The sequence below is a fragment of the Dipodomys spectabilis genome, unplaced genomic scaffold (genome assembly GCF_019054845.1).
Source record: "Dipodomys spectabilis isolate Male_0828 unplaced genomic scaffold, ASM1905484v1 ptg000108l, whole genome shotgun sequence".
In the NCBI taxonomy this organism is placed as follows: domain Eukaryota; kingdom Metazoa; phylum Chordata; class Mammalia; order Rodentia; family Heteromyidae; genus Dipodomys; species Dipodomys spectabilis.
Window position 1 is genome coordinate 11434018 of NW_024870785.1, and position 15372 is coordinate 11449389.

Sequence of the window (15372 nt, forward strand, 5' to 3'; positions counted from 1 at the left end):
TTCAGCTCCAATCGAGACCCAACTAAAAAGTTTATGAGTACCCCCTCCACCCCCAATCATAATCAATAAAAAGTTGGACATGATGGTCTAAACACGTCATCTCAGGTATGCAGGAAGCATAAATAGGAAGATTGTGGTCTAGGCCACTTGAGCATTAACAGGAAGTCCTGTTTGAAAAGTAACTAAAGCAAAAAAAGTGCTTGGGGGCATGGTTCAACTAGTAGAGCACCTTCCTACTAAGCTCAAAACCCTGAGTTTAAACCCCTATACCACCAAAATTAAAAAAAACAGAAAAGTGGACCATAAATAATAAGTGGCAAACTTCCCCACATGGAATTTACTATTCTTTCTAACAAAGGCTGGCATGGTAAAATGAATTTTGCACTAGGAGTCAAAGGACCTAAGTTCAAATCGTGTGGCACTTACTATATTAAGGACCATGGGCAGGAGAATCAAACCCTCAGAGACTCAATTTCCTCCTTTAAAGTAGGTAATTAATCTAGGCCCAGATCTAAGATTGAATGGGAGAATAATTTTTTTTTGGCATAGAGTAAGACACAGTAAATATGGAGTTAATTTGTAAATTACTGCCAAAAAATTAATGCACTCTTTTCTCCCTTTGTATTAATTCTCCTCATCTCTAAAACACTCTGCCTATCAGGAGCTGAGGTTTGAGGATCAAGTTTTGAAGCCAACCCAGGAAGAAAAGTCTTTGAGATGGTTATCTCCAGTTAACCATCCAAAAGCTGGAAATGGAGCTGTGGCTCAAGTGGTAGAGTATCAATTTTGAGCAAAAATGCTAAGGGATAATACCCAGGCCTGAGTTCAAGTCTCAGTACTGGTATTAAAAGCAAATAAAGGGCTGGGAAGGTGGCTCAGTGGTAGAGCACTTGCCTTGCATGCATGAGGCCCTGGGTTCGATTCCTCAGCACCACATAAACAACAAAAGAAAAAAGCCGGAAGTGGTGCTGTGGCTTAAATGGTAGAGTGCTAGCCTTGAGCTGAAGAGCTGAGGGACAGCGCCCAGACCCAGAGTTCAGGCCCCACGACCAGACCCGACCCCCCCCCCGCCAAATAAAAGCAAATAAAATATTCTGCATCATTTGCAACAGCATTTTCTTTTCTTTTTTCTTTGTCATTTGTGGGGCTTGAACTCAGGCCCTAAGTGCTCTTCCTTACCTTTTTCACTAGATACTAGCACTGTACTACTTTGATCCATAGTGCTACACAGTTTCCTGGTGGTTAATTGAAGACAAGAATCTCATGAACCTTACTGCCTGGGCTAGCTTTGAACTATGATCCTAAGATCTCAGCTTCCTAAGTAGCTAGTATTATAGGCACGAGCCACCAGCACTTAACTTGCAACAACATTTTCTATTTGCAAATACTGTTGCACCAGTCCTTTGATTTAGTTTCTATAAAGAGGGGTATGGAGAAACTGTGAGGTCTAAACTCTGCGCAAGGAGCAATGTAAGAAGAGATACTGGAAAAGCTCTGAGTCATAAACTCAGATCATCAAAATGTCCTTACACAACAGTCCTTGTGTGGTTTAGAAAGATTCCAGAAGCAGTATTATATTTCCCTGAGGGCAAAAATCAGGTCAGAATGGAGAGTTCAAGAAATTAGAAACTCTCCAGGCTGATATAACTCAGGGACAAGAATCTGCAGATGCTGAATATTAGATCAAATGGCCGAGGAAAAGAAAAGTAACTCCAGACTATTCGTTTGAAACATTGGCAAGATACTGAGATAAAACAGAATTGATTTATTGCATGTTGCTAGTTATAGAGAAAATAGCAACCTGGATAATTTCTTTTGTTTGCTAGCACAAAATAAACCATATCCTGCTTCAATATAACATCTGCATTAATACTGACATAGTAAATATCTAGATAAAATAAATTTCTAGTAAATCACATAATTTTTTGGGGGGGAAGAGGGTACAAGCCAAAGTTTTCCTTTTGTTTTTGGTTAGGAATGTGGCACTAACCACATTATTCTCTTTCTTGCTCTTCTGTTGTATGTGTGTATGTGTGTGTGTATGTGTGTGAGCACACACTTGTGCACACAGCTACTGGGGCTTGAGCTTAGGATCAGGATACTCTCCATCAGTCACCTATCACTTGAAGCTAATTGGAGATGAGTCTCACAGATGGGCACTGGTGGCTCTCACCTGTAATCCCCCTTAAAAAATTATTTTATTGTAAAGATGCTGTATAGAGGAGTTACAGTTATGTGAGTAAGCCAATTAGTACATTTCTCTTCCTTCCTTCCTTCCTTCCTTCCTTCCTTCCTTCCTTCCTTCCTTCTTCCCTTCCTCCCTCCCTCTCTCTCTCTTTCTCCCTCTTTCTTTCTTTCTTCCTTCCTTTCTTCCTTTCTTTCTCTTACCTCCAGTTGACCACCAAAAAAGCTGGAAATGGAGCTGTGGCTCAAGTGGTAGACTACTAGCCTTAAGCAAAAAAGCTCAGGGACAAAACCTGGACCCTGAGTTCAAATCCCAGGACTATCACAAAAAATAATGATAATATTTGAAGATAGCTGTTCTTCATACCACAGTGGGCACATGTATGTTTGGAGGAATTCTCTCATTAATCTAAGTTCTGAGCCACCAGCACACAGACATCTCAAAGAAAGGGCTTCTAATCAAATAGAAAGGATAAAGAGAGCAAAGATTTTTAAAAAAAGGAACTTAGCTAAAATGTAAACTATGGGTTTTACTAATATTCTTCTCAATTGCCAAATGCTACAGGAACAATCGACAAACCAAAACAGCAATATAATGTGTTTACATCAGGAAAATATATGGTACAATGGGAGAAAAAAAAGCCGTCTACATCAGCAAACTAAACACTGTTGGAGAAAGGCAAGTGTGCTCAAACTCCTACAGCATTTGTAATTGCAAACCTAAGGATTCAGCAATGTATATTTGAACAAGAACAGAGAAATTTAGACAATTATTAGTAGAACTTTTTCCAGGAAGAAAAGAAAGACAGACAGACAGACAGAAGGAAAGAAAGAAAGAAAAGAAAGAAAGAAAGGAAGGAAGAAAGCGAAGGAAGGAAGGAAGGAAGGAAGGAAGGAAGGAAGGAAGGAAGGAAGGAAGGAAGGAAGGAAGGATGGAAAGAAAGAAAGTTATAAATGAAAAGTAAGTTCATCAAAGATACTAGCTCAGCTGGGCGCCAGTGATTACACCTGTAATCTTGGCTACTCAGGAGTCTGGGATCTGAGGATCGCAGTTCAAAGCCAGCCTGGGCAGGCAAGTTTGTGAGCCTTTTATCTCCAATTAACTATTAGAAAACCAGAAGTGGCTTTGTGGTTCAAGTGGTAGAGCACTCGCCTTGAGCTGAAGAGCTCAGGAACAGTGCCCAGGCCCAGAGTTCAAGTCCCACAACCAACAAAAAACAAAAAGAGCCCATAGCATGCCTTTTTGTCCACCATTTTATTTTATTTTTTGTTTTGGTACTGTGCAAACATTCTACTACTTGAGCCTCACCCCAAACTCTTTGTGTGTTTATAGTTTGTTTTTGAAACAGGGTCTCACTAACTTTGCTCAGGCAGGTAAACATGAGTGGCTGAGAGGACACATACATACCTCCACTTTTAACCAAAGATTGTTTTCACTGATATATACAGGGTGGAGATTCATCTTCTTTTGATGGTTAATAGATAATTTCGTCCTGTAGGCTTGCAGTATCTTATATCATCAAATAATTGTTATTCTTTTAAAGACCTTGGCAAATCTCTTGGAGTTTCTTCCAGCTTTATGATTCCACCTTTCCAAATGTAGTCTATTCAAGACCTGTCAAATCTTAATGTCTTTTCTGTCAAGTCACAGTCAGAGAGAAACACCCCTTCCCTTGCAATACCTTTATTTCTCACAGATCTTCCCAATAGACGCAGAAAGGCTTTCTTGTTTCACCTGTTTGTTTGTTTGCTTTTGTTAATATTCTCTTTTGCCTTTCACTTAGACATCAATTGTTTTGGATTCTCCTATTCTTCAAGAACACTTCAAAATAAGTTTTTTTTTTTTAAATTTAATATTATTTTATTTGAGAACATACTGTACAGAGGGGTTACAATTACATGGGCAGGATAATGCATACATTTCTTACCAAGCATTGCAGCCTCCTTCTTTGTTTACCCTTCACCTCCCTTCCCAGCCTCCCCCCTCCCTCCCACCCAATCCTTCCCCCCCCCCACACCAACATTGTAAAGCTCGTTTTTTTGTTTTTTTTTGTTTTTAAATTTTATTTTATTTTATTTGAGAACATACTGTACAGAGGGGTTACAATTACATGGGCAGGATAATGCATACATTTCTTACCAAGCATTGCAGCCTCCTCCTTTGTTTACCCTTCACCTCCCTTCCCAGCCTCCCCCCTCCCCCCCACCCAGTCATACCCCCCCCCCCCACCGACATTGTAAAGCTGGTTTTGACATGACATTTTGTACTTCTCATTGTTGCAACAGGTCCACCTGAATCCTTAAACGACTTGTTTGTCCCCGTCTCCTCCACATGTTATACTGACATCAAATATAGTGAAAGCGGGGGTTACACTGTGGGGGAGGGACATACAAAGCAACAAAGAAATAATCTTATAAATGCGTTAGAAACACATGCATGAAAGAAACAAAAACATTAAAATACATATTTAAGGGTTCGTTTTCCTAACATCACATTATCTGACCTTTTCCGCTTGACTCATACATATACTAGATATTGCAAATAAGGGAAACCATGGGACCTATGTTTCTTTGGGCCTGGCTTACTTCACTTAATATAATTTTTCCCAAGCCTTTCCATTTCCTAACAAATGGGGAAATGTCATTCTTTCTGATGGAGGCATAGAACTCCATTGTGTATATATACCACATTTTCTTGATCCATTCATCTACTGAGGGGCATCTGGGTTGGTTCCATATCTTAGCTATGGTAAATAATGCTGCAATAAACATAGTTGTGCTGGTAGCTTTAGTGTGGTCTTGTTTGTAAACATTTGGGTAAATGCCCAAAAGTGGGGTTGCTGGGTCATAGGGGAGTTCTATGTGAAGTCTTTTGAGGAACCTCCATACTGCTTTCCAAAGTGGTTGAACAAGTTTACATTCCCACCAACAATGAAGTAAGGTTCCTTTCTGTCCACATCCCCTCCAGCATCTGTTGTTGTTAGAGTTCTTGATTTTTGCCGTTCTAACTGGAGTGAGGTGATATCTCAATGTTGTTTTGATTTGCATTTCTTTTATGGCTAGGGATGTTGAACATTTTTTCATGTGTCTATTGGCCATCCTTCTTTCTTCTTCAGAGAAGTTTCTCTTTAAGTCTTTCGCCCACTTATTTATTGGGCAGTTGTTTCTTTGAGGATTTGTTGTTGGGTGGTTTAATTTTTTGAGTTCCAAGTATATTTTAGATAGAGACCCTTGTCCATTGTATGGCTAGTAAAGATCTTCTCCCAATCCGTGGGCTTTCTATTGATCTTGCTAGCTATGTCATTTGCCCTGCAGAAGCTCTGCAACTTTATGCAATCCCATTTGTCCAACCTTTCTTTGATTTGTTGTGTTTCCGGGTCTCTATTCAGAAAATTTCGGCCTGAGCCAAGGAGACATAGGGTTTCTCCTATTCCATCCTGTAATGTTTTCAGAGTGTCTGCTTTGAGTTCAAGGTCTTTGATCCATTTGGAGTTGATTCTGGTGCAGGGTGATATATAAGGATCTAGCTTTAGTTTTCTACATGTAGTTAACCAATTTTGCCAGCACCATTTACTGAAGAGGCTGTCTTTCTTCCATTGTATTGTTTTAGCTCCCTTATCGAAGATTAGATGGCTATAGGTCTGTAGGTTCATTTCTGGGTTTTCAATTCTATTCCATTGGTCCTGAGGTCTGTTCTTATGCCAATACCAAGCTGTTTTGATTACTATGGCTTTATAGTAGAGTTTGAAATTTGGTATTGATATTCTTCCAGCAGTGTTCTTTCCGTTGAGGAGCGTTTTTGCTATTTGGGGTCTTTTATTGTTCCATATGAATTTTTGGATTGCCTCTTCTATTTCCTTGAAGAATGAGGGTGGAATTTTGATAGGTATTGCGTTGAATTTGTAGATAGTCTTGGGAAGTATTGCCATTTTCACGATGTTAATCTTTCCAATCCAGGAGCATGGGAGGCTTTGCCATTTTTTAAGTTCTGTGTTGATTTCCTTTTTCAAGATTTTAAAGTTTTCATCATAGAGGTCCTTCACTTCTTTTGTTAAGTTAATTCCTAGGTATTTTATTTTTTGTGGGGCTATTACAAATGGAGTTGCTTTCCTAATTTCAGCCACACTTTTCTCATTGTTGGCATACAGAAAAGCCATTGATTTTGGGGGGTTAATTTTATAACCTGCTACTTTGCCAAAGTTCAAAATAAGTTTTATTTATTTATTTTTTTGAGGGGGTGAGCCACAAAAGAAATAGCATTGAACAAATGAATAGCATTCATTTGTATTATTTATTTTAAATTGTAATAGATTGGGCTTTATTTGATTAACTTGTTTATTTGTGCTAATCCTGGGGCTTGAACTCAGGGCTTGAGCATTGTCTTTGAGCTTTTTTGCTTACGCCTATCACTTGAGCCACAGCTCCATTTCTTTTTTTGGGTTTTTCTTTTTTGTTTGATGGTTAGAGATAAGAGTCTTATGGATTTTCCTTCTTGTGCTGGTTTGGAACTGCAATCCTCAGATCTCAGTCTCCTGAGTAGCTAGGATTACAGTGTGAGCCATTGGTATCAGGCTTGTAGTTATGTGTGTGTGTGTGTGTGTGTGTGTGTGTGTGTGTGTGTGTGTGTGGTGTGTATGTGTATCAAGCTGAGCATGGAAGTATATGCTTATAATCTCAGTTAATAGGGGAAGAAAGATTGAAAGTTTGAAGCCAGGTTGGGCAAAGTTAGTGAGACCTTAGCTCATAAACAAAAATATAATAAAAAGTAAACAAAAGGGCTAGAGGCATGACTTAAATGGTAGAACATTTTCCTAGCTAGTGCAAGGTCTTAGGTTAAATCTCTAGTACAAGAAAAAAACAATCCCTATCCCACAGATTCACCAATACTCTGCATTGTCAGACTTTGGTTTGACGGTGTGAAGTGTCATCTTGTAATTTTTATTTGCATTTCTAGTGACATTTAGCCTCTTATTTTAATGTATACATACATTAATGCATGCTATTTAAATGTATAATAAACTGTAAACATTAAAATAAGAGGTTAAAATAACTTTCTGTCACCTATTTTTGTTTTTTCCATTTATAATTCAAATATGCTGGGTGCTGGTGGCTCACAATTATAATCCTAGTTACTCAGGAGGCTGAGATCTGAGGATCATGGTTCAAAGCCATCTTGGGCAGGAGAGTCTATGAGACTATAATCTCCAATTAATCACAGAAAAAACTGGAAATGGCTTTGTGGCTGAAGTGGTAGAGTGCTAGCCTTGAGCAAAAGGAGCCTAGCGGCAACATCCAAGCCCAAAGTTCAAGCCCCATGACCGGCAAAACAAACAAACATAAACATTGTACTTCATTACATGTTCTTCATGAACACAATTTCATGGCTGTATAATATTCCAACACATGAGAGAAGTAAGATATTATGCTTTAATTTATGTTGAAATTGAAGTCACATCCGGATTTTTCACTGTTATAGCTGAGGCTGTGAATGAATTTAACTAGAAAGCTTTTTATGTATTTTGGATGATTTCCTTGGGTTGGCTTCAAAGAGGTGAATTATGTACAACGCTAGAGCTCTTCCAGTGCATAGTGCCAAATTACTCTTCAAAAGCCTTGTACCAGTGTCCATGCCAACCAACGGTGTAGTATGGGAACATGGCACATGAGGGCCTTGCTGATGTCTTTTCCCAGTCCTGGGGAAAGTCCTGCCTAGAAGCAGTTCAGAGCATGCGCAGAACTGGTGGGCTCAGCCAAGAGATAGGGACTTCAGAGAAGGGTCACAGACAGAAATATTGCAGAGTTTGATCCTCGGGGAAGATGTCCCGCTCTTCCTCCCCAAGGGCCTGGTTACCTAAGTGAGGGGTAAAGTACCTGGGGCTGACCACCCCTTCTGTCCTGCCTTCACCCCTCCGCTTTTTTCCTCATCTCGGTGTACACCATCCTTGGCTTCTTGGAGTAAAGTGATTTCTACAGATAATTCACTTAGAAGCAAAGTACCTGTAATCCTAGCTACTCAAGGGGCTGAGATCTGAGGATCATGGTTCAAAGCCAGCCTAGGCAGGAAAGTCTGTGAGACTTTTGTCTACATTGAACTACGAGAAAACCAGAAGTGGAGCTGTGGCTCAAGTGGTAGAGTACTAGCTTTGAGCAAGAAAGCTAATGAAGTGTACCCAGGCTCTGAGTCAAGCCTCAACATCATGAAACAAAACAAAAACCAGAATTCATTTTTAAGGAAATATAATCTTTTTTTTTTTTTTTTTTTGTCATGGGGCTTGAACTCTAGGCCTGGGCACTGTTCTTGAGCTCTTCAGCTTAAGGTGCACGCTCAACCACTCTAGCCACTCTAGCCACGGTGCTACTTCTGGTTTTCTGGTGGTTAATTGGAGATAAGAGTCTCACAGACTTTCCTGCTTTCCTACCCAGGGCTGGCTTTGAGATCCTCAATTTTCCTGAGTTGTTAGGATTACAGGTGTGAGCCACCAGCACCCACTTTCAAGTCTGTATTTCTTTGGAAATAAGATCGTGTGTTCATCACTACAAATCAAAGTTCTAGGCCCCTACAGTGTTCTGGGCTAGTCCAGGATACAATGGTGAATAAAACATGCTACAATAGTTTTACTACTGTGATCCTCTAATATCCATGTTGGTGATACAGTTATCAGTCATGTCTATTATTAGCAATACTATCTAAAATTATTGTGGCTAGCATTGCTAGAGAAGTGCTTTTGGAATTAAGGCATTTTGGGCATAGACAGATAATTGCCCCAACTTTCACCTGTCTGCCTTTGTATTTCCATAGTTTTCATAGCCGACCTAGCATGCCAGACTGGTGGCTTATTAGAACTGGCACACTGCCCTGCAGGGCTAATATGTTAATAATAAGTGGTGTTTCTGCCCTGCTCCCCATTAATGTCCCCCCAGGATGTGCTGCTGCCTCCCAGGTCTCCATTCTGCCCCTAGTAGTGGGGTTTCAGTCACCCAGACATCATAGGTGACTCTTTAAAAAGAGATCTTAGAGATGGCAGGGTAATTGATGTTGCCCTGTGTAACATTTGTAGCTCCAGAGACCACGGGTCCAGAGCAGGGTCTCTCTCTCTCTCTCTCTTTCTCCTTCCCACTCCCCTTCTCCCTCTTTCCTCCTCCTCCTCCTCCTTCTTCTTTGGTTAGAGTACTGGAGCTTGAACTCAGGGCTTGGGTACTACTCTCTCCATTAGCTTTCTTGCTCAATGCTGGAACTCCACTACTTGAGCCATAGCTACACTTTTGGCTTTTTGCTGTTTAACCAGAGATAAGAGTTGCATGGACTTTCCTGCCTAGGCTGGCTTTGAACCATGATCCTCAGATCTCAGCCTTCTGAGTAGCTGCGATTACAGGCATGAGCCCTTGGGCTCCAGGCTCAGTTAGCTCTTTTTTACCTGACAGAGGGAACAAGATACGTCGCTCCCCATGCATGCTGTGAAGGGCTTCCTTCCATGATTGTTCATGTATGTATTAACAGGTCATGAGGAAAGGAAGGTTTTAACGTAGTCCAAGTGGGCGCCATGATAATTCATATTGGTATGATGGAATGACTGAGTTCTTTCACTTGGGGGGGTGGGTAAGAAATACAGGAGAGAGGTGCTTCTCCTCACACCTGGGTGACCCTCCTCATGCAGCTCAGGAACTTTTTAAAAAATCTTCCTTCGTGGCGCTGTGGCTCAAGTGGTAGAGCGCTAGCCTTGAGCTGAAGAGCTGAGGGACAGCGCCCAGGCCCAGAGTTCAGGCCCCACGACCGGACCCAAAAAAAAAAAAAATCTTCCTTCCTGGATGTCCCCAGGCTACCTAATACCTTCAAGACTAAGGACAGTTCCCCTTTCCCCCTCCAATAATGGGGCATGAATTCAAGGCCTGAGATCTCTCCCTGAGCATGGTTTGCTCAAGACAGCCCTCCACCTATGGAGTCACAACACCATGTCTGGCTTTTTCTGAGTGGTTTATTGGAGATAAGAGTCTCATGGACTTTCCTACCTGAGCTGGCTTTCCAACTGTGATCCTCAGATCTCAGCCTCCTGAGTAGCTGGGATTACAGGCTTGAACCATTGGTGCCTGGCTAGGATTTTCTAGCAAGGATTTACCCATTTAATGTATGCAATTATGAAGATTCAGTGACATATGTGTTGCAAGCTTTCTACTTTTCAGTAACAATACAGGGGAACAAAACCCTCTAAGACCTCATATTATTAATGAACCAATTTGGTAATTTGATAGAATTTTAACACTCTTTAAGAAAAATTTCTCAAATGAAAATAATGTCTGGGGCTGAGATATAATTCAGTGAAGTGCTTACCTAGCAGCTGTAAGACTCTGGGTTCAATTCCCAGTACTGAAAAAAAAAAGACCAAAAAAAAGTTTAAAAATTTGTGTCAGATTTATGACTTTTATAAGCATATTAATTATTATTACTATTATTATAACTAATGAATTCAACTTGGCACTGGATTGCCATATAATTAGAGAAATAAAACTTTTGGAATGCTGTACTCATTGGCAATAGATAATTTCACTACTCCAGCCAGTCCTATTATTAATTTCAGGGTTGTTCAGTTCAGCTTCAATTAAAATCAAACATTTATTTTATTACTTTCAATTGAATTGGATTGTTATGTTTGAATGGATAATGCAGGTAATATATGCACAAGGTAATGTATGTAGTGGTAATATTATTCAAACAGTAAGTCTCAGTCCCTCTGCTGACCTTGTATATCTGCCCCCTCCTCAGAAGCAACACATGTCGAAGAGATTTTATTATATACTCTGGAGAGATTTATCAGAGATCTATCTGCCCATTTGTGTTCTGTATAGCTCTAGCCCTATCTGGTTTTATTCGCAGACATGGGAGCCTAATATACATAGACATTTCTGCCTTTGCCTTTTGCTCCCTGTTTTATACCTCATCCATTGTGTTGAATCTTTTTTTTTTGTTTTGTTTTGAATGGTTGTATTAGTATTTTGTTGTAACCTCAAAACGTATAAGGTGCCTGCAGCTGGCGGCTAATGCCTGTCATCCTAGCTCCTTGGGAGACTAAGTTCAGAGGAATCATGATTCCAGGAAAGCCAAGGTAAAAATGTTCAAAAGACCCCTCCTCAAAAGAAAGATCCCCCCCTCAAAACCCTAAATCCAAAACTGGCTACATACCTGTCATCACAGCAGCAGTGGGATAAATAAATTATGGTTCAGGCTGACCTGAGTAATAAACAAGATCCTGCCTCAAAAAATATCCGGGAGGGGGGGGAAAGGCTGAGGGTATGGCTCAAGGGGAAGAGTGCTTGCCCAGTAAGTGCAAGGCCCTGAGTTCAAACCTGAGTACAGTCAAAATAAATATGAATACAAAACAAATATGAATAAATAGGAATACAATATAAATATGAAATCCACTAAATGCTGTTTGGATAAAAGCGGGGAGAGAGGGTGAATTTGCTGGAAGTGTACTATGTGCATGTATGGAAATATGACAATGAACCCCCTCAGATTACAAATCTATGTTAACTAAATTTTTTTTTATATATGTAGGGTACTTATCACGTGCTAGATGCTATCTGGGAAGGAAAGATGATGAGCAGATGCCTGTGTTTCTCTTGGGATCAGCTTCTTGAGGAGAATATATGGACCTGGCTAATGGTCATGGATTGATGTTTGATGTTCTATAAGGGAGCTATGAGCAACGTTCAAAAAAACCCCAGCAGGGCACCAGTGGCTCACACCTATAATCCTAGCTACTCAGGAGGCTGAGATCTGAGGATGACCTTTCAAAGCCAGCCCGGGCAGGAAAGTCGGTGAGACTCTTATTTCCAATAAACCACCAGAAAACTGGAAGTGGCGCTGTGGCTCAAGTGGTAGAGCACTTGCCTTGAGCTGAAGAGCTGAGGGACAGCACCCAGGCCCAGAGTTCAAGCTCTGTGACTGACAAAAACAAAACAAAAAACAAAACCCCACAATGAACCCAAATGGAAGAATTGGTTTTATTTGGAAGGCATGAGCGGTCCTGGAAATAGCAGATTTGCCCAAGGTACTGAATGATTGGCGGATATCTGACAGGTGCTAATGTGAGCTGAGGACATCTAGTAGGAAGGGGAGTAGGGAGGGAGCAGGATGTCTGGTAAATTTGTGTGTGGGCATGGTGACTGGGCATGGGAGGAACATTAATTAGAAGGTGGTAGTGAAGATGTGGGCACGGGAGAGGGTAAAAGTAGGAAGGGCAACTTAATGCTTTGAATCATGGAAGGGAAAACGAAAGGATGGATTCTTGAGACATCACTGAGCTAATTTTTCTTATGAATAAGGATTGGCAGCTTTGTAAGATCATTAGCCATTCTAAATCTAGTCCCTGATGAACTTGGAGTTTTGAATTCCTAATGAGGACCATGTGACTGACAACCAATTTAGGATAATATTCTTTAATAGAACAGTCACACACACTTATTTCAACAGAGACATGGAACACCATTAATTTGCAGAAGGAAAATAATAGTGAAGTGGCAACCTGGCCATGCAGTTAGCACTGATGTGGGTGATTGGGGAAGTAACTGAATAATTGTGTTTGTGGGATTCTAAACTGGAGTAGACAGCATGTCTATGTTCAATTGTGTACTTGTGATGGTGATTAAAAGAATTTTTTTAAATTGCCTGGTGCCGGTGGCTCACACCTGTAATCCTAGCTTCTCGGGAGGCTGACATCTGAGGATTGCAGTTCAAAGCCAGCACAGGCAGGAAAGTCCATGAGACTCTTATCTCTAATAAACCACTCAGAAAACCGGAAGTGGCGCTGTGGCTCAAGTGGTAAAGTGCTAGCCTTTTAGCTGAAGAGCTGAGGGACAGTGTCTAAGCCCAGAGTTTAAGTCCCATGACCGCCCCTCCCCACTCCACCAAATTTACAAATAGGTTATCAAGATGGTGCCTAAAACATGATAAATTATGCTGGACTCTAGACATTCACATAGTGAGACCAAAGGAGCATGTTCTTAGGAGAGGATCTGAGAGGCTCAATACCTATGTGCACATGACCATATAAAATGATGTTTATCGAAATGAACTCCAGGAAATGGAAACAAGAATTTGATTACAAGCAAAAGTGCTAGAAAACATAAATGAAGGAAAGTAAAATAAAAGAAGAACAAAAGTAAATGCACCAGGTAAAAAATTTTTTTTTGGTCGGTTGTGGGGCTTGAACTCTGGGCCTGGGCGCTGTCCCTGTGCTCTTCAGTTCAAGGCAAGCTCTCTACCGCTTGAACCATAGCGCCACTTCCGGTTTTCTAGTGGTTTATTGCAGAGTCTCACAGACTTTCCTGCAAGGGCTGGCTTTGAACCGTGATTCTCAGATCTCAGCCTCCTCCTGAGTAGCTAGAATTATAGGCGTGAGCCACTGGCGCAGCACCAGGTAATCTTAAGAGCAAAGTATAAAGGATATTTTGCGAGCCAACTTCTTGTTCTATTTTTTTTTCCTTTTTGACTTTTTGATTGTTATTATAAGATAAGTCAGGTAAGGTGTACATTTATTTTCTTGTCTTCACTAGTTTGCGATTTCTTATAATTCCAGTAGGAGAAGGAGAAGCTAAATAATGAGCACATGAATTTATAGGTCATATTCAAATTGACTAGATTCTTAAAAACAATATAACTCCATTTCAACCTACTTTTTTTCTTTCTTTCCCTTCCTTCCTTCCTTCCTTTTTTTCTTTCTTACTTTCTTTCTTTCTTTCTTTTCTTTCTTTCTTTCATTTTCTTTTTTACTAGACCTCTCCTTGCCCTCCAGGGAGAAATACATGTAGCACAGTAAGTGAAATTAATATCCTTTTCTATGTGCCCCTAATAAATAGTTTCTTGCCCTGAGCAAGTGGCTATTTGCAAGGACTGTCAAGTATTCCAAATGGCCTACTGGGGAGAGGCTCAGGTGAATGATCCACTGCCTTTGTTTGGCACTGACCATATTTGTGGGTGGTGAATCACACAACTAAGGGCGCATGACTTCTCATCAAACTCCTGGCTGAGACCCTGTCACCTGAGAGCCGTGACCATGGCAGACCACAGCAGAGTGGCAGGGACCGCCTAGTGCCAGGCTGTTTGAGAGGTGAGCCATTGTCCTGCCTCCAATGCCAAGTCCCTCTGCAAGCCCATTTTACCCCTGACCCCTCTCCCCCTCCGTCCTCTCCTTCCCCCCTCCCAGAGCCACACTCAGAAATTGCTGGAGGCTTCCGCCATACTGCCTTCACTTCTGCTTTCTTATAACTCACTTATCTCTGTTCTCCCCAAAGACTTTAGGGTGTCTGAGAACCACCTGGGGGCTGGTCTTTTCATTTTTTGGGGGCAATATTTTGATTTTGAAAAAGCTTAAACACAATACAGAAATAGTGAGGGAGTTTAAAAATTTATTATTATTATTATTGCTGGTCATGGGCTTGAATTCTGGGCCTAGGTTCTGTCCCTCAGCTCCTTTTTTTTTTTTTTTTTGGCTCAAGGCTATCTGCTCTACCACTTGAACCACAGTACAACTTCTAGCTTTTTCTGAGTAGTTTTTATTGGAGATAAAAGTCTCATAGGCTTTCCTGCCTGGGCTGACTTCCATCTGTGATCCTCAGATCTCAGCCTCCTGAGTAGGTAGGATTACAGGTGGGAGCTATTGGGATGTGGCTCATCTGCTTTTTAAAAAACTAGACTGGCCTCAAGTTCATGATCTTCCTGCCTCAGCCTCCCAATTACTGGATTACTGGCATATGCACCTGGCTAATGTAATAATTCAAAACAAATCTCAGTGCCAGTGGCTCACGCCTGTAATCATAGGTACTCTGGAGGCTGAGATCTGAAGATCACAGTTCGAAGCCAGACTGGACAGGAAAGTCTGTGAGACTCTTGTCTCCAATTAAACCAGAAGTGATGCTGTGGCCCAAAGTGGTAGAGCACTAACCTTGAGCAAAAGAGCTCAGTGCTAGCGCCCAGGCCCTGATTCAAGCCCCATGACCAACCAAAAAAGGAAAAAACCCCACAAATCTCAATGATCACAAAATGTTATCTTTATAAGATTAAAAATACCTCTTTGCTAGTGACAACTATTTTCTTTTCTTTTTTTTTGGGTCCAGTCGTAGGCCTGAACTCTGGGCCTGGGTGCTGTCCCTCAGCTCTTCAGCTCAAGGCTAGCACTCTACCACTTGAGCCAC